We start from the raw sequence: 27,867 nt of genomic DNA, 5'->3' as shown, positions 1-27,867 counted from the left end.
CCAAAGTCCGTGCAGCCTCCGCTCTAGCCCAGGCTGCACTGGCGCTCCGGCACTCCTGCTGCTGCTGTTGGTACCAGTCACTGCCCTGAGCCATCATCTCTGAACCCTGCAGCAGCACCTCCTCTTGCTCCAGCTCCTTCACCTGCTTCGGCAGGCCGAAGCCCATGCCGCCGGTGATGGTGAGCCTCCGACGTTCCCCCCAGGCACCGGGCTGCCGGGCAACCCCTGATTCCGTCTCCAGGGCCTGCAGGCCGCTGCACCTGCTTCTGCGCTCTGGCTCCATTCCAGCGCAGCGCTCTGGGGCTACTAGGGCTCTGCGGGGCAGGGTGTCGCCTGGTCAGGGGACACAGCTGCTCCGGGCTGCGGGTCCGCACTGCTGGGGCCGGCCGGAGAGCACTCATGCCCAGGGGCAGGGCCTTCCTCTCCAGGACAGGCCATGGCTAGTAGCGGGGCACTGACACCAGGAGCTGCAGCCGCGGCAGAGGCGGCAGCCGTGGCTGGTACCCTGGGGTGCCGTGGCGTGCTTGGGGCCCGGGGCTCCATCAGCCTCAGCAGCGAGGTGCGCAGGCCGGCCACGCAGTGCTTGAAGATCAAGTCGCCGCTGGCCGGGGCAACCTGGCACAGACCCTGGAGCACCCCGCGGAGCAGCTCGCGCGTCAGCATTCTGTCAGTGGGACTCGATCTTGGGCAAGTGCAGCAGCCGCTGGTCATCCAGGATGTGGAACAGGGTGCGCTGGCTCTGCAGGAAGGCTCGGAGCAGTCCCTCGTTGCTGGGCGAGGGGCCAGGCTCGGAGGGAGGCAGTTAGCTCTGCTCAGCCATCATAGCTTGGGGCTCCTCTCCACCCGCCTTTGTTCCCGCGTGGCCCCATGGCTGGGCCGTCTCGGTGCGCTCCTGTATTTATTTTTAATAGATAATAAAATAATAAAATGGATTGTGTTGCCCAGGCTGGTCTCAAATTCCTTGGCTCAAGGGATCCTCCCACCTTGCCCTCCAGAGCGTTAGAATTACAGGTGTGAGCTGCTGCACTGGACAAAGAGAAATTTTATAGGCAGAACACTGTTGAGCCTTGCCATGGCATGATAATGTGGTTTCATTTTAATTTCTCCCCTTCAAATGTTTCTCTTTTTTAAAATTATTGTTTTTGGCCAGGCGTGGTAGTGTAAGCCTCTAATTCCAACACTTTGAGAGGCTGAGGCAGGAGGATCCATTGAGCCCAAGAGTTTGAGGTTACTGAAGCTATGATTTCACCACTGCACCCCAGCCTGGGCAAAGAGTGAGACCCTATCTCTATGCTTTTTTAATTTACATAATTGTACATAATTATAATTGTACATAATAATTATACATATTGTGATGTTTCAGTACGTGTACCTCCAAATGTTTCTGGGTGTGGGTATGAAGGGTCTCTGTTTCCTGATAATCACAACACAGTGTTGATTTTTACGTATCAATCCTTTTTCATGTTAATATCAACTGAGAGGAAATGTTTGTAGATCATAAGCAGAAATACAGTTTGTTCAATCGGCAATCATTTATCATCTCTTGGTATGTGCCAGATCCTTGTTTATCAGGGCTGGAGCTCTCTATCCTTGAAGAATTGCCCTCTATTTCTTTGAAAGCACTTATAAAACTAGAGAGTAACTGTCAAGGAGGAGGACTTGTTATGTGCAGTGAGGACAGGGAGTCGAGCTTCTGAATTCTTAGTACACATTGGAAGGCTCAAAATATGTTTGCTGAGATATGGAATGAACTTCAATGCCCATCAGTAGTGGATTGTGTAGAGAAAATGTGGTACGTATGCACCATGGAATACTACACAGCCATAAAAACGATCATATCTTTCACAGCAAGGATGGAGCTGGACACCGTTATTCTAGGCGAACTAATGTGACAATAGAAAACTGAATGCCAGCCAGGCATGCTGGCTCACACCTGTAATCCCAGAATTTTGAAAGGCTGAGGCAGGTAGATTCTATAAGGTCAGGAGTTTGAGACCAGCCTGGCCAACATTGTGAATCCTGTCACAACTAAAAATACCAAAATTAGCCAGGCATAGCAGCAGGTGCCTGTAATCCCAGCCACTTGGGAGGCTGAAGCAGGAGAATTGCTTGAACCTGGGAAGCAGATATTGCAGTGAGCCAAGATCATGCACCACTGAACTTCAGCCTGGGCAAAAGAAGAAAGAAGAAGAAGAAGAAAGAGAAGAAGAGGAAGAGGGAGAAGGAGAAGAAGAAAAAGAGGAAGAAGAAGAAGAAGAAGAAGAAGAAGAAGAAGAAGAAGAAGAAGAAGAAGAAGAAGAAGAAGAAGAAAGAAGAAGAAGAAGAAGGAAGAAGAAGAAGAAGGAGGAGGAGGAGGAGGAGGAGAAGAAGAAGAAGAAGAAGAAGAAGAAGAAGAAGAAGAAGAAGAAGAAGAAGAAGAAGAAGAAGAAGAAGAAGAAAGAAAGAAAGAAGAAGAAGAAGAAGAAGAAGAGGAAGAGGAAGAGGAAGAGGAAGAGGAAGGAAGAGGAGGAGGAGGAGGAGAAGGAGGAGGAGGAGGAGAAGGAGGAGACGGAGAAGGAGAAGAGGAGGTGGAAGAAATGCCCCACTTTATCACTTATAAGTGGGATCTAAACATTAAGTGCACATGGACACAAAGAAGTGAACAATAGACACCTGGGCCTACTTGAGTGTTGTGAGTGGGAGGAGGGTGAGGGTCAAAAAGCTGCCTATAGGGTACTGTGCTTATTACCTGGGTAACAAAATAATCTGTACACCAAAACCTGAGACACACACAATTTACCTACGTAAAAAACCTGCACACGTGCCGCCGAACCTAAGATAAAAGTTGGAAAGAAAAACAGAAGACAAGAAAACTAACATGTTTGCTGAAGAATGAGTGAAACTGTTAAAATATTTGTTCCTCACATAGCGTACAAAGCAGGTATTGCTTTGCTTAGGGGGATTATCTGTAAGATACAGGGATGCTATTCCGAGGTAGGGGAAACGCTGACACTCACTCTCCTCGTTAACTTCGGTGCTGTCTCCAGTGCACTTCATCTGCCAGTAACCACGTGTGTTTATGGACGACACACACAACCCGGAAATAGCTCTCCCTGGACACGTGTGGGTTCAACATTCCTGGTTTCAGCCATTCACAAGTTTCCCTATAGAGGTGTGGCTACATTGTTCCCAGTTATTTATTGTCCCGAGGTATCACTGTTTAATGTACATTTCCATATGATGGAAATTATATGATTTAATGAGGTTAATGAAGTTGGGGGGTTCATATAAGCCTCTGGCTGTACCTCTCAGAATAGAAACTCTGCTGTTGCCCTTTATGAAAATCCATCTTGGCCAGACCCAGTGCCTCATGCCTGTAATCCCAGCACTGTGGGAGGCCAAGGTGGGAGGAACATTTGAGGCCAAGAGTTTGAGACCAACCTGGGCAACATAACAAGACCCCATCTCTACAGAAGTAAAAAAAAAAAAAATTAGCCGGGCATGGTGGCATGTACCTGTTGTTCCAGCTGCTTGGGAGGCTGATGTGGGAAGATCGCTTGAGCCCAGGACTTTGAGACTGCAATGAGCTATGGTCATGCCACTGCACTCCAGCTGGAGCCATAGTCTTATATATGTGCAGTTTAATCTCTTAAGTACCACAGTGAGTATAATGGGAAAGTATATGAAATATCTGGGACAAAGCTTTTGAAATTGTTTTTCCATAGTACTTTCATTTTGCCTGTTTTTTTTTTTTTCTTTTCCGTTTTTAAGCTGGATTTTTTTTTCAACTTGTGTCAATTATAAGAAAGTTGAGGTAGAAAACTTTCCAAAACAAGTTTATTTATTTATTTATTTATTTATTTATTGGAAATGGAGTTTTACTCTTGTTGCCAAGGCTGGAGCACAGTGCTGTAATCTCAGCTTGCTGCAAATTCCGCCTCCTAGATTTAAGTGATTCTCCTGCCTCAGCCTCCCAAGTAGCTGGAATTATAGACATGAGCCCCCACACCAGGCTAATTTTAAAATTTTTAGTAGATAGAGGGTTTTACCATGTTGGCCAGGCTGGTCTCGAACTCCTGACCTCAGGTGATCCACGCACCTTGGCTTCCCAAAGTGCTAGAATTACAAGTGTGAGCCACCATGCCCAGCCCATTTCCTTAGTTGAAGGAAGGAAGCTTGGTAAGTTGAAATGAAGCTGGAAAATTACCTTGGAGGTAATTTTCAAAAAAATTAGAAGCAACTGTGAAAACTTGTGTTTTGAATGGAACTGTTAGAAGTGTTTGAAGCTGGAAAGTGGTCAGAACCTCTCACTGCTGTCATGCTGCCCTTACAGTGCTACAAGTATTGGCAAAAGCCCACATCAAAAGTTGTGATAATAATAACGGCTCAGCACTACCTACTAGGATGGTTAGAACCAAAACTAAACAAAATGGACAGCAAATGCTGACGTTGCTGTTAGGAATGCAAAATGGTGCAGCCACTGTGGAAAGCAGTTTAGCAGTTTCTCAAAAGATTAAACATAGAACTACTGTATTACCTGGAAATTTCACTTCTAGGTATATATTTAAAATAATTGAAACAGCACCTCAAAGAGATACTTGTACACTCATGTTCATAGCAGCACTATTCTGACTCTCTCTCTCTCTCTCTCTCTCTCTACAGAGTCCCACTCCGTTGCCCAGACTGGAGTGCAATGGTGTGACCTCAGCTCACTGCAGCCTCTGCCTCCTGGGTTCAAGCAATTCTCCCGTCGCAGCCTCTGAAGTAGCTGGGACTACAGGCACGCACTACCACAACTGGCTAATTTTCGTAATTTTATTACAGATGGGGTTTTACCATGTTGGCCAGGCTGGTCTCAAACTCCTGACCTCAGGAGATCTGCCCACCTTTACCCCCCAAAGTGCTAGGATTAGAGGTGTGAGCCACTGTGCCTGGTCAGCAGCAATCTCCTCAATAGCCAAAGGTGGAAGTAACTCGAGTGTCCATCAATAGATGAATAGATGAACAAAACGGTGCATATACATCTAATGGAATATTGTTCAGCCTTAAAAGGAAGGCAGTCTTGATATTTTCTCTACCATGACGGACCTTGGAAGCATTCTGCTTCATGAAATAAGCCAGACACAGGAGGGCAGCTGTTGTGTGATTCCACTTGCATGAGGTGCCTACTGGCTGTTGTATGATTTCACTCGCATGAGGTAAATTCATAGGGACAGAAAGTAGAATGCCAGAGGCTGGGGAAAGTTGGAAAGGGCAAGATATTGTTTAATGGGTACAGAATATCTGCTAGGTATGATAAAACAGTGTTGGGTTACAAATAGTGGTGCCAGTTACACAGCAATGTGAATTTATTTAATGCAACTGAATTGCATATTTAGGAATAGTAAAAATGATAAATATTGTTATGTATATTGTACCACAATTTTTAAAAAGTGAGGCCAGGTGCTGTGGCTCACACCTGAATCCCAGCACTTCGCGAGGCTGAAGCAGGTGGATCACTTGAGCTCAGGAGTTTGAGACCAGCCTGGGAAACATGGCAAAACCTTATCTCTACAAAAAATACAAAAACTAGCCAAGCGTGGTGGCACATGACTGTACTCCCAGCTACTCTGGAGGCTAAGGTGGGAGAATTACTTGAGCTCAGGAGGTGGAGGCTGTAGTGAGCCACAATCATGCCACTGCACTCCAGCCTGGGTGGCAGAATGAGATCTTGTCTCAAAAAAAAAAAAAAAATTGTCAATCTAGAGTAGTGACTTTTTCTTTTCTTTTCTTTTTTTTTCAGATAGGGTCTTACTTTGCTTGTCACCCAGGCTGGAATGAAGTGGTGCAGTCATAGCTCACTGCCACCTCCATTTCCTGGGCTCAAGGGATCCTCCTGCCTTGGCTAGGAGTGCTAGGATTATAGGTGTGGGCTACTGCACCTGGCTGGAGCAGTGGTTCTTAGTGCGCTTCCCTGACCACCAACATCAGGATCATCTGGGAGCTTGTTAAAAATGCAGATTTTCACTGGCTGGGCATGGTGGCTGGAATTAGAACTGGGCACTGCAGTGAGAACATCCAGATTTCAGGCAGCTGTTTAAGACTTCATACTTTGTAGGTTTGCAAATAGCCTCTTAGGTATAATAAGCTCATCGTCTTGTGTCATTTTACAATATAGGTACCATTATACGATGTAAGTTTTTTTCCTGAGTTTATCGGAGGGCTTTTTTGGATTTTACAGTATTGATCTAGGCTGGGCATGGTGGCTCACACATGTAATCCCAGCACTTTCGGAGGTTGAGGCAAGAAGATCACTTGAACCTACAAGTTTCAGACCAGCCTGGGCAACAGGAGGAGACCCTGTCTCTACAAAAACATTATAAAGGCCAGGCATGGTGGCTCGTGCCTGTAATCCCAGCACTTTGGGAGGCTGAGGTAGGGGATCACCTGAGGTTGAGAGTTCAAGCCAGCCTGACCAACACGGAGAAACCCTGTCTCTACTAAAAATGCAAAATTAGCTGGGTGTGGTGGTGCATGCCTATAATCGCAGCTACTTGAGAGGCTGGGGCAGGAAAATCACTTGAACCCAGAAGGCAGAGGTTGCGGTGAGGTGAGATCGTGCCACTGCACTCCGGCCTGGGCAACAAGAGCAAAACTCCATTTCAAAAAATATATATATTTTTTAATTAGCCCGGCATGCTGGCATGCTCCTGTGGTCCCTGCTACTTGGGAGGCTGAGGTGGGAGGATCATTTGAACCTGGAAGGTCACGGCTGCAGTGAGCCATGATTGTCCAGGCTGGGCAACAGAGTGAGACTCTGTCTTAAAAAAATAAAAAAATGAAGGAAGCATTGGCCTAGCAGATTTGAAATGGCTGACTGTAATCTTCCCTTTAGCCCTGTCTAGCTGTATCCCACAGGTTTTGGTATGTTATCTTTCAATTTTTATTTGTTTCAAGAAACTTTTTGATTTCCATCTGAATTTCTCTGTTGACTCAATGATTATTCATTGAATCAACATGTTCTTTAATGTTGTTTAATTTCCATGTATTTGTCTAGTTGCCAAAGTTTCTCTTGGTGTACATTTCTAGTTTTATTCCATTGTGTCCAGAGAAGATATCTGATATGATTTCAGTTTTTGAAAATTGATTGAAACTTGTTTTGTGGCTGAACACAGGCCCTCTGCCGGAAAACGTGAAAACATTCCTTGTGTTCATGAAAAGAGTGTACATTCTGTAGTGTTAGAATGCACTGTAAATATCTGTCAGCTTTATTTGGTCTAAAGTTCAGTTTAAATCCCGCTCTTTCTTGATTTTCTGTGTAGATGACCTGTCTAATCCTAAGGTTTGGATGTTGAAAGTCCCCACTATTATTGTATCGGAGTCTATCTCTCTGATTAAATGTAGTAATTTTACAGGCTGCTCTTTGTTAGAAAAGAAAATATTTGGGGGCTGCGTTTCATTAAAAGGAAAAACCTTACCCAGGACTCCCGCCGTCTCACTGTCTGCCTAAATCATGTTTTCTTAACTCCTGTATCACCGACAGGGTCTGAGCCAGAATGAGGCGGCACAGAGAACCCGGACTGTGCAGAACGCTTTGTAGTAAAGACGTCTGAGCGGCAGCAGTGATCTCCAGTTTCCAAATGCAGCAGTGACATCGGACCTCACCTCAGGGTTCAGTGTCCAGCCCCAGGATGTCAGAGGTCTGAGCTGCGGTATCTGTGCAGTAGGGGCAGGTGTCCCTAGGTGGAACCTGCTCTAGTGTGGGCTGCGGATTCTGTTCCTGGATGTGTAGTTTCCAGCCTGGTTCTGTGGCCTTCCCCCCAGTAAAATTAGCCCCCAACACCAGATATCCTGGTTTATGTGTAAATTACAGAAATTTGTTTTCCGTAGTTTGCTCCAAGAAGTAAGCGAGAAATCAGTCTGCAGACCAGTGTCAGAGAGCAACACTGAGAGGTGTTCTTTGTGTGAGAGCTGCATCCTAAATTGTCTACCTGGCCTCTGCTCCATAGTGGAGAGAATAACAGGGAATCTCACGTCTCATAATTGATGATATACGTCCTCCCTTTTCTTTCTACGAGAAGAATGCTTTTTTAAATGAGGTTTGAAAACCCACCCGGTCCACCCACCCTGGGCACTCTGATCTCTGATCTCCGTGGATCCCAATCTGGTAGAGCAACAGGATTGCTGGCGGGGATTAGAAAATACTCAGGCAGCTTCCTAGAACACCTGTCTCAGAGTCTTCTGCACAAGACCAAGGAATCACTTATATAACAAGTGCTACAAGTGAGGCTAATTCTCAGACACGTGGGATCCTGGTGTTCTAGATCTGGAGACCAGAAACATGAGCTCCAGCCTTGCCATAAATCCAGAATCTCTTGCTGGGCTCTGGATTTACTGGATCTCAGCACCATGCCCAGGTGATTCCTGTGCTCAAGGAAGTTCCTTGTCTAAGTGTCCTCTGGACATGGGGTCAGAACCGTGCAGTCTGCTCTGGGTATAGTCTGATGAGATCCCTTAGAACTGGAGGTCCAGGGTTCCATCCTTGCGCTCATTCTTTTCCACAGCGGGTCACTCCTTTGGTGTCTTCATCCATCCAGGCTTGAGGTTTTAAGTATCATTTATATGGTGTGACCTCCTAAATCGATTTCTCCAGCCCAGTATATTTTTCCTTTCCCCTAAACTCTGGAATTGTCTGTCTGACTGGCATGTGAGCTCCCTCACCTGCGTTCCTAGCAGAATTTTCTCCACTGAGTGCCTGGGATGTGCCCTCCTCCGTCTGCTTCTGCCAGAGCCTCCCCATGTCCACTGACAGCAGCTCCACCCTTCCGTCTACTCACTCCTTTTACAACGATGGGTGTCCTTGATTCATCTTCCTCACACCACTGATACAACCCATTGGCAAATGCTGTTGGTCCATCTTAAAACGCGTCCAGAATCCCCTCACATCCCACTATTTCCCCTGCTCACACCCCAGTCAAGGTAATGGCATCTCCAGCCTGGAATACTGCGCTCACTTCCTGCTGTTTTCCCTTCTGCCTCTCTTGTTCCTCACCTCTTAGTTTTGTTCTTAGCATAGCAGTCAGAGATCTTTTAAAGGAGAAGTTGTACCATGTCCCTCTTATGCTCAAAACTGTCCTCTACCACCCCAGCTGACTCAGAGAAAATGTCAGATGCCTCCCCACTCCCTGCAGGCCCACCTGCTCTGGCTGTTCCTCTGCCCTCACCTCAGTTTCTCTCTGTCCGGCCCTCCTGGGTTCCTTCCTCTTCTGGGAACACAGACACCCTCTTGCACTAGTGCATTTGAACTGGGGGTTCCCCTGTTGGGAAAGGACATCCCCAGACATCCTTGTGGCCAACTCTTTCCTAAAAGGTCACCTTTGCAATGTGGCACACGCTGTCCACCCAGCACAACAGCCGCCTTCCCTGTCCCCACTCCCCACACCCTGGCTCACCTGCCTCACAGCACTCACCACCTTCTAGCACTTTCTTTCTTTGCTCTGGCTACAGTGTATCCACCATCTGCCTCTTCCCACTGGAACACATGCTCCACAAGGTAAGAGATTTTTCTCATTTGACTTCAATTATGTTCACCAGATGCAGAACCATTCTGTCCTGTGTCTGACCCACAACCAAGGACAGTTGAATGAGTGATCACTGCAGGGGACCTCCCTGTTCTAAAGGCAATAGCTTTATTAACATAACCTCAGGCCAAATGCTGTTTTGTGGCAACTACAGCACAAGGTCGCCTCACACTGACATCAAGGCCACCTGTGCTTTTCTCAGCAGGGCTGTTTGTATGTCCCCCTCCCCCATGTCTCCTCCCACACCAACCCTCCCCCCAACACTGCAGCTCACCATCAGCCTTCTCTCTTCAGGGAAGAACAGTCCTTGAGGATGGGTCCAATTTCACAAACAAATCTACATCTAAATTAGACTCTGATTAGAGTCATGAGTTGGGTATTGGAGCCAGCAGCAAGAATACTGGAACCAGCGCAGGCAGAGGGCAGGAGAGCAGAGCAGAAGAGGAGCCCTGGAAGAAGGGCAGGAGCTGAAATGGTCTGAACATTTGTCTCAGAAAGTGCAGAGACTCCTGTGTGCAGGGGAGACCCTGGGTGACGTCTGACCCTCTGTGATCACAGCTCCAACTGGACAAGTTTCCACTGAAGGGACAAGGACGTGGAGCCGTGAAGCTAACCCAGCTGAAGACTGACCACATGAAGCCCATGATGGACTGAACCGCAACTGGGCACAGGCCCCATCCACACTCGGCTCCTCACAGCCCTCTCCACCCCCACCTGCAACAAACTCAGCACAGCAAACACACAGATTCTGGAAGATTCTCAGGTCTTTATTTCCTCTCTCAAATTTTAGGAATTGATTTATTTAATTAACTCCTTAACCTCTCATGGCAAATATTTGAGAAAACAAATTTATATTCAGGTTCTTATTTTCAGTAGGGAAGTAAGAGGCTGCAGCTCAGTGCACCATGAAGTTGAGACAGAGATGGAGATGCCCAGCCCTGAGTCTCTAGCACAGGAAAGACGACTGGGGAGGGACACAGGTCAGCGTGGGGACAGGGGTCACAGTGGGCACGGGGTGGGCTGTCTCTCCACCTCCTGACATCATGCTAACAGTGACACAGACACATTCAGATGCCTTTGCAGAAAGAGATGCCAGAGGCTCTTGAAGTCACAAAGGGGGGGTGTGAAGAAATCCTGTATCTCCGTCCCACACAAGGCAGCTGTCTCAGGCTACAGAAAACAATGAAGAAATTCAAGTCAGTCATGGTAAGTGATGACACTCTGAACAGCCACACACTCGAAATGGCCCAATCAAAGAATCTCCCTTACCCAGTCCTTTCCCCTCTGCCCCGCCCCCACCCACTTGAGACCCCCAGAGTCTCACCTTTAGGAGTCATGAGAGACATGTCAGAGTCCTGGGCACTGCTGGTGCCTGGCGTGGAAGAAGCACAGGACCTGGCCAGAGGCTGCAGGACCCGTGGGACAGGAGGACTTGTGGTGTGGGTGGGCTCCTCCACATGCCTGCCCCCCCACTTATATACAACCTGAGATCAACGCCCTCTTTTTCCACTTGTGGGAAGAACATGTCCTGTGAGGGTATAGAGAGGAGGCTGGGCCGTGAGATCTTAGAGGAGCCTCCTAGTCTTGGACCCCAGAGAAGTTTCCAGAATTATGACTCAGAACCTAGGGCAGGATCAGAAAACATGAGGAAAGCAGGTGTGTGTCCTGCACCACCCACCCTCCTAAGGTCTGTCCTTAGCAGGGACCTTGCCCTGACTCATGAATGCTGAAATCAGGACCCCAACACCACAATCACCAAGGTGATGAATCTGTCCTTCATTGTCACATGTGCTTCACAGAAGACCAAGTGCTGGCACACAGGGCCCCATGCAGGGTCGGCCCATGTGTGGATGGTGCTTCCCAGCAACCAGGCAGGGACCACTTCTACCTGGGGCTTGAAACTGCCATGGGACAAGAAAACCCAGACCCCACCCCTCACCCCTTCCCTACCTAAGTTCCTCCTCCTCCACATCAAAGCAGCAACCACAGCTCCAGGGACCAGAGTTCCTGGGACAGCTAGGCCAGCACCGATGCCCACATGGGGATGGTGGGCTGGGGAGATGGCCCTGGGGAAGGAGAGAAAGGTGAGGGTCCCTGAGCCTAGGCCTCCGCCCTGACCCTGCTGGAAGGCTCCAGAAGGGCTTCTGCTTTCTCTGAGAAGAGATGTGACCCTCATCCCCCTCCTCACCCCACCTCAGGGTGAGGGGCTCTGGCAGCCCCTCATGCTGCACATGGCATGTGTATCTGCTTTTTTCCAGAAGGCACTACCACAGCCGCCCACTTCTGGAAGGTTCCATCCCCTGCTGGCCCGATCTCCACAAGCTGTGCCCTGAGTTTGGTCCTGCCCATCCCGCTGCCAGGTCAGGCACTTCACATCTCTCATGGGACACCCCAGCAGCGTCCTTCTGATCGTCCTGAGGATGGACACCTGGGGTGTGGAAGAAAGCACAGAATCCAGACACCAGCCTGGACGCAGGACCCTGGGATAATCTCTTATTCCTTGGAAAGTTCTAGTCTCTGAGGGAGGAACAGCGACTTCTGGTCCTGATCTGAGTGGAGGTCGAGGGACTCACAAAAGCTGAAATCAGACCTTCAAACACACTGAGTGTGAGGCAGAGAACAAGGCCTGAGGAAAAAAGTCACAAAGCTCAAGATGGATGCAGGGTTCAAGGGGAGCCCCTGATCAGTATTCCAGGGACACTCTTCCGCTCCATTTCCTGAGAGACGCCATCCCTTAATTGTCCTAGAGAGCAGAGGGAGCCCTCAAAGGACTCTCAGGAAAACTCATGCCGTGCTCCATGCAAGGGAGGGCGATGTTCTCTGTGATCCTATTTTCCTCCCGTCCTCGGGGAGACCGTCCCGGGAGAGCTATAGGAAGTGGGGAAGGCTCCCCAGGGCCCCTGGGACCCCGCGCCGCCGCGTCTCCTCCCGTTCTCCAGTTATCTGTGGCGGCGCTCCAGGCGCTCAGTCCCGAGGTAGGGTCTCGCCCTCTTCGCCGAACGGCCCACCTCCCACTCGCGCTGGGTGATCTGAGGTCCAGGAGCGCGGGTCCTCGTTCAGGGCAGTGAAGTTCTCGGCGTCCTAGGCTTGCGGGTCACACCCGCGGAGGAGGCCCCCTCGGGCCCCACGCGGCAGCCAGTCACCGACCGGACGGCCTGAGACCCTGGCCCCCCGCCCAGGGCAGCCCCGCGCCCGCCCCACCCACCCCGCGAGGACTTCGGAGCCTCTTGGTCACACTGCGTGCCTGGGGCCTGGCCAGGCTTCTGTGTGTGGAAACCAGGGAGAGACCCCCAGGCTGCGCGCAGCCCCTTCCCCTTCCCTTCTCGTCCCGGAATCCCCTGAAAATGAACGGGGCAAAGGCGCTTGGGGCTCTCCCGGGTCGGAGGTCCGGGGGCTCCCGCGGCCTCGGGGTGGGTCTCGGACCTGAGACTCGAGGGAACCCGGCGTCGCCGGGGAGGGGGAGGGGTCGTGACTTGCGCCCCGGCCGGGGTCACTCACGGGCCTCGCTCTGGTCGTAGCAGCGAAGCAGGGTCCAAAGGTTCCCTCGGAAAGTCCCCGCCTGGCCTTGACCCTCCGAGCCTCCGGGTCCCAATGTCCGACCCCGCCTGCTCCCCCAACGGTGCCCGCGGCTCCATCCTCGGGCTCGCGGGGCTGCTGTCCATCCGCACGCACTGCGTGTCGTCCACGTAGCCGATTTCGAGGTACTTGGACTCCCCGCGGCTGGGCCGGGACGCGGCGGTGCGGAAACACCTCACGGAGCGGGAGCCTGGGGGCGAGGAGGGGCTGAGACCCGCCCGACCCTCCTCCCGCGCGGCTCCCGGGTCCTGCGCCCCCGCCGGCAGGCCCCTGGCTCCTGCCCGCAGAGGCCGTTTCCCTCCAGACCCCGCACTCACCCGCCCGTGTCTCGGTCCGGGTCCCGAGAGCAGCAGGAGGAGGGTTCGGGCGCCACGGACCCATCCTCGGCGTCTGGGAGAACCTGAGTCCGGGGTGACTGGGGACTTCAGAACCGGGACCGGAGACGCAGATTGCCCAATGGGAGTGGGAACTGGGGACGCGTCGAGAGTGTCCTGGAAGAAGGGGCAGACACGGGTGGGGAGAAGTGAGACTCAGGGGAGTGGGGATCGCCAACGCTGCGCCTCCCCAGTGCAGACGCGGCCTTCGGAGTCCAGACCCTGAGAGCCACACCCGGCACCCGGGACTCTGTTCCGATCCCTCTCCTCCTACACAGAGGCTCTTTGTCACACTGTCTGCCTGAGGCCTGGGCAAGGATCTGTCTGGGGAAACCAGGGAGCGACCCCCAGGCTGCGCGCAGCCCCTTCCCCTTCCCTTCTCGTCCCGGAATCCCCGTCCGGACGGGGGCCTCCCACCCCGTGGCTCTCCCCTTCGACTCCTGTACAAAGAAACTCACCAGGATGACCTGATGCCGGAGAGTGAGCTCGCCCTGGGAGTGAAGGTGTAAAGAGGGGTTTTCTCTTCAAACCTGGTGAAGTTTTGTCTGAAGTCACCGGATAGAGATTCACATGGAGACGAGTTTCCTTTTAGTTTATTAACACAGCAGGTAGCACAATATTGGTAATCCCTGAATGATTAAGATTCCAATCAATAAAAGACCTGTGTGAAAACAGCATTGCAATTAAACTCTCAAAGCTTCTAAGTTTTACTTTCCCGGACTGGATCTGTGACTCTGGGTTGTTGCATGTAAAACAATCTTCATTCCCTAGCTGGCATTTCCCCCTGTGCGTCCAGAACATCTCCTGAATATAAAGAAGCAGGGTGCGTTCCCGTACATGGCAGGAGCCTGTAGTCACCACCTGAGCATTGCGAGTGCTCCGGGCAGTCCCACTGCTCTTCCCCGATGCTCCAGCGCTGCCTGCTTTCGTGAACGAGGCACATCTAAGCAGTGTGCATATTTTATTTGGACACTTGGTATCGTTGTAACTTTTTTTTTTTTTTAGTCATGGGGAGGCCATTAGTTTTTAGGCATTCCCACAAGATGTATTCAATACCGAATGCAGAGAACCCCGGCCGGGCTCTTGCACCGCTTTAGAATTCTTTCCTCTCCCTCTCCTCCCCTCCTGCTTCTCCAGTCCTTCCCTCTGCCCCTCTCATCCCTCACATCCTCCTCTCCTGCAGTCCCTGCCACCCTGTCACTCCTGAATTGTGGCACTAACACCGTCCCTCACTTCCTGCCCGTGTCTCTTCTCCCCACGGTGCTCGCCAGTCCTGCTAATGTGACTCAGGTCGTGTCATTTCTTCGCTTACCACGGTTGGATTTCGGTCTGCCATTTTGCTGTTTGTTTCCAATTTGTCTCAAATATTTTTGTTTCGTTTCCTCCTTTGCTACTTTCATATTTGTCAAGTAAACATTTTTTAGTTGATGGTTTTAATTATCCTGATGGCTTTTAGCTACACTTCTTTCCACTAATTTTTTATTGTTGTAAGAGTGAAAACCCTATTCCTTGACTTTTCACAGTGAAGTTCAGGTCATATTAAACTACGTCCAAGGAAATAAAGGACATTGGTAACAGCGTAGTTTTATTGAACCTACCATTACGCTATTATTCTTGTATGTATTATATCAATATGCATTATAAACTCAATGATACAGTGTAATACTTTCTGTTTTAGACAAGCAGCCATATGTCCTCAGGAAATTGAGTGAGTGTGTATGTGATACGTATATGTGCCTCATTTCTGTTTTTAATTCTTCCTTTCTCTGTATCTGGGTCAACATCTAGTATCATTTCCCTTCAGCCTGTCAAATTTCCTTTAAAATAATATGTAGTGCAAGCCCCCAAGTAAATGAATTTTATGGTTTTGATGATCTTTATTTTTGCCTTCTTCCTCCCTCTTTTTTTTTTTTTCTTATTAGGGCATTTACTTGTAACAAAATTCACCAGTTTTAGTTGTGCTGTTTGGTTAATATCAGTAATTATTTATAGTGGTGAACCTACCGCACTACCCAGTAGAGAAACACTGAATGCAAAGAACCCCCTGCTAGGCTCCTCCTCTGCTTTAGTGTCCTTCCCCTGCTCCTTTTCCTCAGGCCCTGCTTCCCCAGCCCTTCTCTCTGCCCTGTCACCCCTCAGACCCTCCTCTCCCCTCAATTCCCACCGCCCAGTCACCCCTGAACTGTGGCACTGTAGAGAACAGTTCCTTTCCCTAAAAACTTCTTTCATCCCGTTTCTATTTAGTCCTTGCCTCCCACCCTCACCCCTTTCCCTCACTCAGCCACCACTCTGCGTTCTGTCACTGCAATAGTGTAATTTATTATTTATGCAACATGTATTTTGATTTTATTTTCCTGGCAGCACAATAAGCCAGGACATGCTGAAACTAGAAATGACATCCACTTTCCAGTGATAGAAAGCCCAGTCCAGGGAGGTGAGAAGGAGACAGTCCTCATTAGCGCTGAGGATTCAGGGAGAACAAGATGGGTTGGGCAGGGAGGTTTCTACTTGGAACCTGAAGGCTGAGCAATGACATCCCCCTCCCCACCTGAAAGCCCATCCTGGGCGTCCACCTCCTGGGAGCAGGAGCAGCGCAGCAGCACCACCTGGTGGTCCACGCACTTCCTTTTGCAGATCATGCACAGCCCTCTCCTTCCTAGGCACCTGGGACTTCTTCAGTGGACACCAGCCTGTGTCAACTTTCCTGTAAAGCAAAAGAAGCGTGAGGTTGCTGGGGGAGGAATGGTGTCATCTCCACCTTTGGGGTGATCCATGTCACCGTGTTCAGGAGAAGAGCCTGGGCTTCCACCCCATGCAGAAAGGAGGCTCTGGCCATAAAGGCACCTGCGGAGAGGTGAGGACCCATTTTATCTACACTGATAGCCAAGAGCCTGCAGACCGCGGGGAAGGCTTCCCCTCAGCGCTGTCCTCGCAGGGTTTTCCAGGAGTCAAGGAGTAGACCTGTGCATGGCCTCTGGTGACGTGCACTGCATGCACACTTAGAAGTGAGGTCACCCTGGCTGGGGGTCCCTGGGCTGCTGGTTGTTCTGGGTGCTCAGTGTCCAGAGAGCAGGATGAGGAAGAGGCTTTGTTCCAAACAGTAACTATACTCTCTGAATTATTTTTTTCAGTAGGCTTTGTGTCATAAAATGTAGGACTCCAGAGGGGAAAAAAACTGTCTAAAATTTGTGTACTTTAATAACAAGTAAATGCCCATTAGCCACCAGGGATAGATGTTTGCAGGGCAAACCAAAAGCTCCATCATTTGCCCCAGCTCAGCAATAAACTCTTTCCTCCCCCAAATGAAAACACATCCTGACTTTTAGGGTCATCCTTTCTTGTTGTATTTTATATTTTTATAATCCCAAATTATAATTTAGTTTTGCCTTTAGAACTATGCTTTGGTTCTCCTTTATTCTGTAGATTCTTTCTCAAAATACGTATTCTGTGGTAGAGTTTCCCACAGTGTGCGTTTTGCTGACTGCTCCTCAAGGTGTAGTTGGATATGTATTTCTATGGTTTGTATTGCCTCGAAGTCGGTGACTGGCTATGGAGGGTAGCTTAGTTCAGGCTTGATTTCCTTTTCACTTGCTCTTGTCTGCTGGTACTCTACTGCGTTCTTCCATCAAGAGGAAGAACCTAACATTAGCTTTTTTTTTCTTTATTGTGTTGTTAATTGCCATTGCTGTTCAATGGCTAAATCTGTTAATTCCTTATGGGTTGCAAAACAGTTTTTATAGTCTCAGTATCTCATTCCTTCCTCATTTATTATCTGAATAATTTCTAAAGTAAGAGATTTACCCTCCTCTACTGTTTGTTTATGACTAGAAACTTGTTCATTGAGAGACTAAGCCAAGCATCTACTCCCTTATGACCCAGCAATTGCACTCTTGGTTATAAACCAATAGAAATGCATGTATGTGTGTGCTAAAATATATGAAAGTATTCACAGCAGCACGATTTGTAAAATCTGGATATAACACAATCGTCTATCAACAGTGAAGCGACAGGAAGTGTAAGCTATTTATAAAGTGCAGCATTTGACAGCCTTGAGAATGACTAGCCTATGACCACAGACAGAGATGATGAGCCCCAGGGGCGTGATGGTGACTGTGTAATGCCATTCAGCCAGAACCTGAAGAACAAATTTGTGTTAGAAATCAACAGTGGCTCCTCTGGGGTGGGGGAGGGTGGTTTATGGCTGAGTAGGACCCAAAAGTGTTTCCCTGGGGCTGTGATTGCTGTGCTTGGATGTGGGTGTTGTTTGCCGGAGGGTTCACTTTGTGAAAATCCACTGCCCGCTTGAGGATTGTTCTCTTTTCTCCATGCATGTTGTCCTTCACTCAAATATACATTTCTGGTGTTTTGAAGCAATTCTATCTACGATAAGAAGAATTGCTCCTACTGCATATCCTTGCAAATGCTGCATTGAAAAAATCAGTGCAATTTTTCCAGGAAATAAGTACATATAAAGAGGATAATTGACGACAAGAGCAGTCGGCTTGGGAGCTGACACCACAAAAGCTTTGGGAATGGATGTTGAGCTAGGAACCAGGAATCAAAATACAGAGAAGCCTATGGGAGGTGAAGGATGTGAAGTGATGCCCCAGGAGTGCATGAATGAATGAGTCATGGGCAGTGGCTCTGGGCTTGGCTGGCAAGTCATGAACTTGGGGAAAATAGAGTTAAAAAATTGGTATTTAGAGGAGAGAGGTACTCATAGACCTCTTACTACACAGAGAATGTGTGAAGATAGTGGTTGTGTGTGGATGCTTACTAGAGGGTCTTTTGGGGATGGGGCTCCCTGCGATCAGGTCGGTGAGATGGCTTGACGGGTGATGCCACTCAGCCACACAGGGCTTGCTCATGGAGTCCCTGCACAAAGTGGCCGTGGTGGCTGGGATGGACGCTGCATGGGCACAGCAATCGCATCACCACCTTGGTGACAAGGCTGACCTGGCAGCTGCCACCGTTGAGGGCCCAGCCTGCCAAAAGCAGCTGTTACTTTGGATGGAGACAAAACAGGAAATGGTAATTCTGAATAAAATAGCATTATGACAGATAAATATGCCACTAATGATATAGTAGAGGTTTAAATAATTTTGAAATGATGAACAAGATTATACCAACGGGAAGAACTTACTATCAGTAAAGAAGTTAAAATGGTTTTAAAACTTTTTTTCCCTTCAGGCATATCCAGGCTGTTTTGAAAATAAGTTTGACCAAATCTTCAATGAAGTTTACTGAACTTATACATAATATCCAAGAGAATAAGGAAACATAGAGAGAGCTAGAAAACTCATTATTGTTTAGGCACCAATAACACTGATCCTAAAGCCAGCTAGAGAATAGATAAGAGAAAAGTATCATAGGATAGGCACTTCTAAGCAATTAGACATAAAGATACTGAGAAAAGCAGCAGTAGACGGTGTCCACCAATGAGCTATAAACAATTTAAAAATCCTGCCCAGGTTATGTATTCCAGGAATACAAGAATACTTTAACTTATCTGGAATGCATTTTACCACTTCATTAAAGAATAAAAGACAGAGATGGTCCCATTTCACCAGATGCAGATGAAATCCAACACTCCCTCTCACCTACATTTCTTCAGTTATCTCCACTTTTAAGAGCTTGTGATCATTTCTCACGTTGGCAGCATGCAGAATAAAACTGGAATGATACACAGAAGATCAGCATGGTCCCTACACAAGGGTGACATGAAAGTTCGTGAAGCAGTCCATATTTTTAAACTCTCAACAAACTAGGTATTGAAGGAACATACCACAAAATAATAGTAGCCACCTATGACAAACCCACAACCGATATCATACTGAATGGGCAAAAGCTGGAAGCATTTCCCTTTAACATCAGCATAAGACAAGGATGGCCTCTCTCACTGCTCCCCTTCAACATAGTGTTGGAAGTTCTGGCAGGAGCAATCAGGTCAGAGAAAGGAAGGATATTCAGATAAAAAGAGAGGAAGTCAAATTGTCTTTGCAAATGACATGATTTTGTGTCTAGAAATCCTGATTGTCTCAGCAGAAAGGCTTCTTAAGCTGATAAGCAACTTCAATAAAGTCTCAGGATACAAAAATCAATGTGCAAAAGTCACAGGCATTTATATACAACAACAATACAAAAGCGGTGAGTCAAATAATAAATAAACTCCTATTCACAATTGCTGCAAACAGAATAAGAGGGCCGGGCGTGGTGGCTCATGCCGGTAATTCCAGCACTTTGGGATGCTGAAGCCGGCAGATCACCTGAGATCTCATTTGAGACCAGCTTGGCTAACTTGGTGAAATCCAGTTTCTCCTAAAAATACAAAAATTAGCTGGGCATGGTGGCATGCACCTGTAATCCTGGGTACTCAGGAGGCTGAGGCAGGTTAATCGATTGAACCTGGGAGGTTGCAGTGAGCTGAGATGGTGCCATTGCACTCCAGCTTGCGGAACAAGAGCAAAACGCCATGTCAAAACAAACAAACAGACAGACAGAATAAGATGCCTGGGAATACAGCTAACGACGGAATTGAAGGACCTCTTCAAGGAGAATGACAAATCGCTGCTCGAGGAAATGGGAGAGGACACGAACAGATGGAAAAACACTCCATGCTCATGGATAGGAAGAATCAATATCGTGAAAATGGCCACACTGCCCAAAGTAATTTATAGATTCAATGCTGTTTTCATGAAACTGACATCTCTCACAGGATTAGAAGAAACTACTTTAAAATTCATATGGAACTAAAAAGAGAGCTTGTATAGCCAAGATGATCCTAAGCAAAGAGAACAAAGCTGGAGGCATCATGCTACTTGACTTCACATTGTGCTACAAGGCCAGTAACCAAAACAGCAGGGTGCTGGCACAAAAACAGACACATGGACAAATGGAACAGAACAGAGAACTCAGAAATAAGACCACACATCTACAACTATGTGATCTTTGACCAACTTACCAAAACAAGCAACCGGGAAAAGGTTTCTTATTTAATAAATGGTGCTGGGAGAACTAGCTAGCCATATGCAAAAAATTGAAACTGGACCCCTTCCTTACACCTTAGACAAAAATTAACTACGATGGATTAAAGACATAATTGTAAAACACAAAACTATAAAAACTCTAGAAGAAAATCTAGGCAATAGCATTCAGGACATAGGAAAAGTCAACAATTTCATGAAGGAAATGTCAAAAGCCATTGCAACAAAAGCCAAAATTAGCAAATGAGATCTAATTAAATAAAAGTGCTCCTGCACAGCAAAAGAAACTATTATCGGAGTGAACAGACAAGCTACAAAGTGAGAGAAAGGTTTTGCAATCTATCCATCTGACAATGTCTAACGTCCAGAATTTTCAAGGAACACACAAGGACATGGTCCCTACACAAGGGTGACATGCAAGTTCGTGAAGCAGTCCATAGTTTTAAACTTCAAATTTTCAAGGAGGACACAAGGTTCTGTGTCCTCCAGGAAACCCAGGTTTCTGCTGGAGCTGCGAGGTGCAGGGACATCCTGAGAGAGAATGTGGAGGTTTTGCTGATCATGGACTGAGAATTCCAGGGGGTGCAGTGGGAAGATTTGTGGAGTTGGGGAGGGAGGATGATGTGGACAGAAGAGGAGTGTGCAGAGCCTCGTGGATTCAAGTGCAGAGTATGTGGGGGACCCAGCGTGACTGACACAAACAGGGAGAGGGCGTGATAAGCTCAGTCGTGGTGGGCTTGAGGAAGACGATGGTGCTGAGGCTGTGGGAGACAGGGGAGGAGGAGAAGGGGTGGCTCTCACCTGGGCTCTGTCCATGGAAGTGAGGATGGTGGAGTGGTTGGGTCTCCGTGCTGTGTGGACCTTTCTTGACCACCTGATGACAGTTTGCAGTTCCTGACACAGCGGGCTTCTTAGAGGATTGATTCTTGACCCCAAGGAAAGGAAGTGAGCTCATTCTAGGTCTCAGGTCTACCCTGATGCCTTCTTCAGGGGGTGCCACGTCTGGGTCCCCCGTGGATCCCAGCACAGGAGCCCTCTTCTGCCCTGCTGAGGGGACCAAGGCCCAGGGGAGCTGTGCTCAGATTTCATAATGCCAATATATAGCTCCGCACCTTGGAATATTATGTGGACGTGGAGGTGTTTTTCCCAAATAAAAGAAAACTAAGTAAATGGGACCCTAAAAAATAAAATACAACTGAGCAATGGAGAGTAGAAGAAAATTTTCCTACTTTTCAGTTTCCCTGAATGTTGGTCTCAAGGGGCTGGAGAGAGAAGTTGCAGGGAGAACAGAAACTCAGAGAGGGCTGGAGCTCCCAAGCGCTGCTCACCTCCACAAGAAAGACATGCGGGAAACGGTTAAGGCAATTTCACATCACTTTGAAATTCTGTAATATTAGGGAATTGTAGTAACTCTCTTCAGTGTAATAATAATATTGTTGTCGGAAACAGGTTATTTTTTAAGAGATGACCACCAAAGTATTTAGAAATGAAGGTCATGTTGTTGGCAAGTGATTGCCTAATGTTTCAGCAAAAATTGTGGAAATATAATTTATTACATACACAAAGGAAATAATTAGATCTATGGTGACGATTGTATTCTTTCCAACTTTTGGACTCTGAAATTTTTTAAATAACTTGGAGAAAAAAATTAAAGCTAATACTACATAAACACATGAGAAATGTTCACAACGTCATGTTGAATGAAAATTAAACTTCAAGACTAGCTGAGGTGACTCATATCCAATCCCAGAGCTTTTAGAGGCTGAGCTGGGAGGACCGCTTTAGGCCAGGTATTTGAAAGCAGCCTGGGCAACATGGCGAGACCCCATCTCTACAACACACTAAAAAATTAATGAGCCTGGTGGCAGGTGCCTGTGGTTCTGGCTACTTGGGAAGCTGAGTGGGGGGATTGCTTCAGCCTGGGAGTTCAAGGTTGCAGTGAACTGTGATCATACCACTGCAATTTAGCCTCAGTGACACAGCAAGACCATGTTTCAAAAAAAAAAAAAAAAAAAAAAAAAAGAGTGAGAGAGAGAAGAAAAAAAATATATCAGGCCTTTCAAAGCATTCAAGAGCATGTGCATGAGAATGTCAGTTGTGTGTGGATGTGTCATTGTGTCGAGAGTGTCTGAGTAAGAATGTGTGTCAATATGTGTGACAACATCTTTTTGTCTGTGTGCAATGGTGTATGAGTCTATGTGCGCATTCATTCATTCATTTATTCACTCAACAAGTATATTTAAAGTAACAGTCACTGTTCGAGGCAGCTGTGAACAATCAAAATCACTGTCCTTGTCCTCATAAAGCATGTATGCTAGAGGACAGAAAGAGTATAAGCAATTAAAATAAATACAATCATAGCTGGGCACAAATGTATGTAATCCCAGCACTTTGGGAGGCTGAAGCAGGAGGACCACTTGAGGCCAGAAGTTTGAGAACAGTTTGGGAAACATATCAAGACTCCGTTTGTACCAAAAGTAAATACAAAACTAGCCGAGTGTGATGGCACACACCTGTAGTCCCAGCTACTTGGGAGGCTGAGGTGGGAGGATCACTTGAGCCCAGGAGTTTGAGGCTATGGTGAGCCAAGATTGCACCACCGCATTCCGGCCTGGGTAACAGCACAACCGTGTCTCTCAAAACAAATAAGTAAAGAATTCTTAAATGTTAGTAAAAGGGTTGCGAACAAAAACAAAGCAGGATGGGGTGAGGGGGATGGGAGGTGCCAAGTGGGCAGTGCAGAGACAGGCTCCGGTGGGCATGAGGAGAACGTGGGGCGGGGGGCGGGGAAGGGAGCCCTGGAGATGAGTTCCAGTCAGGGGAGTGGCTGTGCAGAGGCTCTGAGGTATGGACACCTGGGGTGCTGGATAAACCGTGATGCCTGGGCGGGCCTCGGTCTGGCCCCACCGCACAGCCACACCTGGGTAAACTGGGCGGTCACTGGAGAGGGCCTTGCCCACGAGAGGGACTTTTCACCATGTTCTCCGCCCTCCCCATACCCCAGTTCCTCTGCCAGAAATGAGCGCGTGATCACGCCTCGGGCGCCCTTCCCGGGAAGAAGTTGCGCACGTGTCACTGCTGTCACAGGAAGCAGGAGCGCTGAAAAGGAAGAAGGAGCAGAAGAAAACGTTTCTTCTTTCCGGGTTTCTGGAGGGTGGGCCCGGAGGGCTGGAGAGGGGATGAGGAGACAGAAACTCAGGGGCGGCTCCAGAGCTTCCCGCTCCTCCCGCGGGTGGGGTCCCCGGCTGCCAGAGGCCGCTTCACCCCGCCGATGCCCAGCCCGGCTCCGGGTCTCTGCCTGACCCACCCCCGCTCCTCCCTCCGCTGCTCCGCAGAATCCGAGCGCGGCCCGCGGCCGTGCGGATGGGGGAGCTGCCGGGCAGAAACGGGGCGACACGGAGAGGAGCCGCTCGGTGCCAGGCGCGGCTGGGGGCGCCCAGGGGAAGGACCCGGCTTTGTGGCCGAGGCCAAGGCCGTGGCTGCCGGCTGCATGCTCTGTTTTCTCAGCCGCTCCGAGGACTCTCGCCCACGGCAGCACCGAGGCTGTTCTTCACGGACCACCCAGTCCAACCGCTTATCCATTGAGAACTGCGCACATAGGTCAGTTTTTGATACGAATTGCAGCAGCAAAAAACCTGGATGCACAGTTTGAAAATGATGAACGAATGACACCCTTGGAACAGCCCTGATGATCTGGGGTTCAGTGGAAAAGGAACAGGACAAACTTCACGACGAAATAGAGAATTTAATCGAAATTCAGGCTATCGCTGTTTGTATGGAAAATGGCAACTTTAAAGAAGCAGAAGTCTTTGAAAGAATATTTGGTGGGCTGGGCGCGGTGGCTCACGCCTGTAATCCTAGCACTTTGGGAGGCCGAGGCGGGTGGATCACGAGGTCAAGAGATCGAGACCATCCTGGTCAACATGGTGAAACCCCGTCTCTACTAAAAATACAAAAAAAAAAAAAAAAAAAAAAAAAAAAATTAGCTGGGCATGGTGGCACGTGCCTGTAATCCCAGCTACTCAGGAGGCTGAGGCAGGAGAATTGCCTGAACCCAGGAGGCGGAGGTTGCGGTGAGCCGAGATCGCGCCATTGCACTCCAGCCTGGGTAACAAGAGCGAAACTCCGTCTCAAAAAAAAAAAAAAAAATTCGGTGATCCAAATTCTTATATGTCTTTAAAAAGGAAATTGCTTATGATAATCTCTCAGAAAGATACATTTCATTCCATGGAGTAAATAAAGAGTTATGTGAATTATGTGCTAAGTGAAAAATCATCCACCTTTCTAATGAAGGCAGCCGCAAAAGCATAGAATGTAAAAGAGCGAGAACAATAACTTCTCAAGAGAAACCCAATGGTAATGATGCTGAAATGGAAACCGAAGCTAATTTGGATACAAGAAAAAGGTCTCACAAGAATCTTTGCTTATCTAAGTTGAAACATGGAACCCAACAACAAGACCTTAATAAGAAAGAAAGAAGAGTAGGAACTCTTCAAAGTGCAAAAAAGAAACAAGAAAGCAGAAGAGCCAGTGAAAGTACGATACCTGTTTCAAAGGGTCAGCTGGTGACTCCTGAAAAGCACTGAGCTAGAAAAAGACAGATGTGGCTTTGGGAAGAAGACAAGAATTTGAGCTCTGGAGTGAGGAAATTTCGAGAGGGTAACATCTAAAGTACTGTTGCAGTATAAATTCAACAACCTGACAAATGTCATGTTAAAAGGCACAATGAAGAAACTAAAATGGATTTGCTCAGACAGTGAAGACTGATTGTGTTTGTAAAAGCTTGGTGAAAGGACAATTAAGTATTTTGGTTGCTACGTTTTGTTTGAAACTTGCATCATTGATGTATTTTAAAACTTTACATTGTTACAGTATTTTTCTGTGACCATCAATTAATATGAGGGTTTGTACTATAAGAGTTAAAGTATATGCTATCGTATTCTTTAAGAACTTTATTTTGATAAACTGTAAATTTGTTGAAGCCTGCTACATTAGCATTCCCACGCACAAATCATGTTCCAATGAAAAAATTAAAAGCTGATATAAAAAAATTTAATTAACCTATTTTGTATCTGTAGGCTGACCTCAACCCTGTAACGTAACCCATTAAAATGAATTTGCTAGATGATTGAATAACAATAGTCCTTTGGTATGAGATAATGACTTGGTTTATGGCCTTAATATGCTACTTAATTACTTAAGACATGTATTAATAGAATGATAAATGTACAAAGTAACCTATAAGCATGACAGTCTTTTGCTTTCAATGGTTTCATGTAAAGAAAAAAAAACTTGAACACAGTAATACCCAAGGACACAAGTGAACAATAGACACTGGGAAGGGAGGGTGGGAGTGAGAGCTGAAAACTGCCTACCGGGTGCTCTGCTCACTACCTGGGCAATGGATCATCTGTGCCCCACACCTCAGCAGTGCAGTGTACCCAGCTAACAAGCCTGCCATGTGCTCCCTGGATCTAAAATAAAAATAAATTTTATTATTACCCATGGAACAAAATCTGTACTATTAGCAAGAGTCATTTTGCGTCTCACTTGGAAACAATTTGACTTTTGTTCCAGTGTTTAAACTTTGACAAAAATGGTTTTGAATAGATCTGTATAGCCTGATGCCATAAACATAATATAACCTGTTGCCATAAATATAAGATTCTCTGATACATTCATTTAACATATCAATATCGGGCCAAAAATAATATTGTGTAAAGTTTAAATAGCTATTGACTATGAGCACCTTGACGTCTATGATAGGTAATAAACAAGGCCATACATACCTTGCTAAGCAGTTTTGGTTTTTCACTAACATTGCATTTTTTAAAGATTTAAACTCACAGAATTATTGAGCATATTGACTTGTGTGCTTTATTTAGCAAGTGAGTAAAAATATTGGAATAATAAAGCATTTGCATAAAAATCAAATGGTAGTGTGTTGTAATCTGTATTTTACTTCCTATTAAGGTTTTATACGTGACTTTCCCATGGTTCCTGCATTTGTTATCTTATTATATACTATATATAATCAGAAACATGGATAATTTTTTAAAAGAAGAATCTGACAGCTGCGCGGCGACGCCCCCCTGTGGCCACAGGGCTGAGAACGGTGGCCCTTAGCTCCATCCTCACCTGCTCAGCCGAGACCTCCCCTGGGTCTCCCTGGGCTCCCGGCAGCAGGAAAGGCGTCTGAACACAAGAGGGCGCCCCTACCCCACGTCACGGTTGGGATCGGCCGCGTCTGTGTGGGTCTGTTCATGGGCTTTTTATTCTATTCCATTGATTTAAGCCTATTTTATAACAATGTCGCACTGCTTTTTATTACTAGAGGTTTATAGTAAATCTTGAAATTACTCAATATGCATCCTCCAAATTCCTTCTTTTTAAAGTTATTTCAGCTATTCGAACTTATTTATATTTTCATAGAAATGGTAGCTTCAGCTTGCCAATTTCTTTTAACATTTCCTTTAAAGCTCACTGGTGTCTTAATTGAAAATGCACTTAATTTAACAGCTCAGTCTTGGAGAAGTAATAACACTGGATATTCCACTTCTTGAATACGCAATTTCTCTGTTAATTTTGATCTTCTTTACTTTCTGTCGGTAGTGCTTGTAGACTTTAGTGTAGAAATTATACACACTATTAAAAAATTGATGCCTGAACATGGTATTACTTTGCTAATTTTTATTTTGAGACAGAGCTTTGCTCTGGTTGCCCAGGTAGAATGCAATGATGTGATGTTGGCTCACTGCAACCTCTGCCTCCTGGGTTCAAAAGATCTCCTGCCTCAACCTCCTGAGTACATGGGATTGCAGGCTTCCACCACCATGCCCGACTAATTTTGTATTTTTAGTAGAGAGAGGATTTCGCCATGCTGGCCAGGCTGGTCTGGAACTCCTGACCTCAAGTGACCCACCCACCTTGGCCTCCCAAAATGCTGGGATTACAGGAGTGAGCCTCTGCACCCGGCCTGTTTTTTATTGTATTAATTGAGTTGTGTTATTTAATTTGCAGTTTATTTGAATCAAACACTTCCCCATAAACCAATCTGGAGTGACATATTTTTTTAAAATGTGTATTTGAATTTATTAACTTCTTGCACTGAATTTTTGGTCTTTGTTCGAGAGAAATCATTGTTCTTGGTTCTTTTTTCTTCTAATTTTGTTGTCTGCATTTTCTTTTTTTAATCTGAGTAATGTTGGCCTCATAAATCCAGTTGAAAAGAGTTGCCTCCTTTAATTTCTAAAAAGGTGTGTGTAAAATTGATGCTATTTTCAACTGTGTGTTTCATATAATTCATCAGCAAAGCCTTCTGGACCTTTTGTATTCTCTATGGGAAGGATTTCAATTACAAATTCAATTTCTACAATTTATATATGGCTGGTCACA

General features: G+C 47.1%; 1 long non-coding RNA gene, 1 other non-coding gene and 1 pseudogene across 3 annotated transcripts in view; all 3 read left to right on the top strand.

The window, feature by feature from the left end:
* Window positions 1–27,867, top strand: part of LOC141581980 (uncharacterized) — a 1,111,619-nt gene that overhangs the window by 1,070,798 nt on the left and 12,954 nt on the right. The window lies entirely within an intron of this gene.
* Window positions 19,133–19,239, top strand: LOC141582089 (U6 spliceosomal RNA). Its single transcript, XR_012514920.1, has one exon. It is a non-coding gene; the product is annotated as a U6 spliceosomal RNA (small nuclear RNA).
* On the top strand, window positions 20,887–25,929 carry LOC141582062 (telomeric repeat-binding factor 1 pseudogene; annotated as a pseudogene).

This window comes from Saimiri boliviensis, chromosome 18, assembly GCF_048565385.1.
Source record: "Saimiri boliviensis isolate mSaiBol1 chromosome 18, mSaiBol1.pri, whole genome shotgun sequence".
NCBI classification, from domain to species: Eukaryota; Metazoa; Chordata; class Mammalia; order Primates; family Cebidae; genus Saimiri; species Saimiri boliviensis.
The sequence above is the reverse complement of the archived record's forward strand: the minus strand, read 5'-3'. Positions and strand labels throughout refer to the sequence as shown.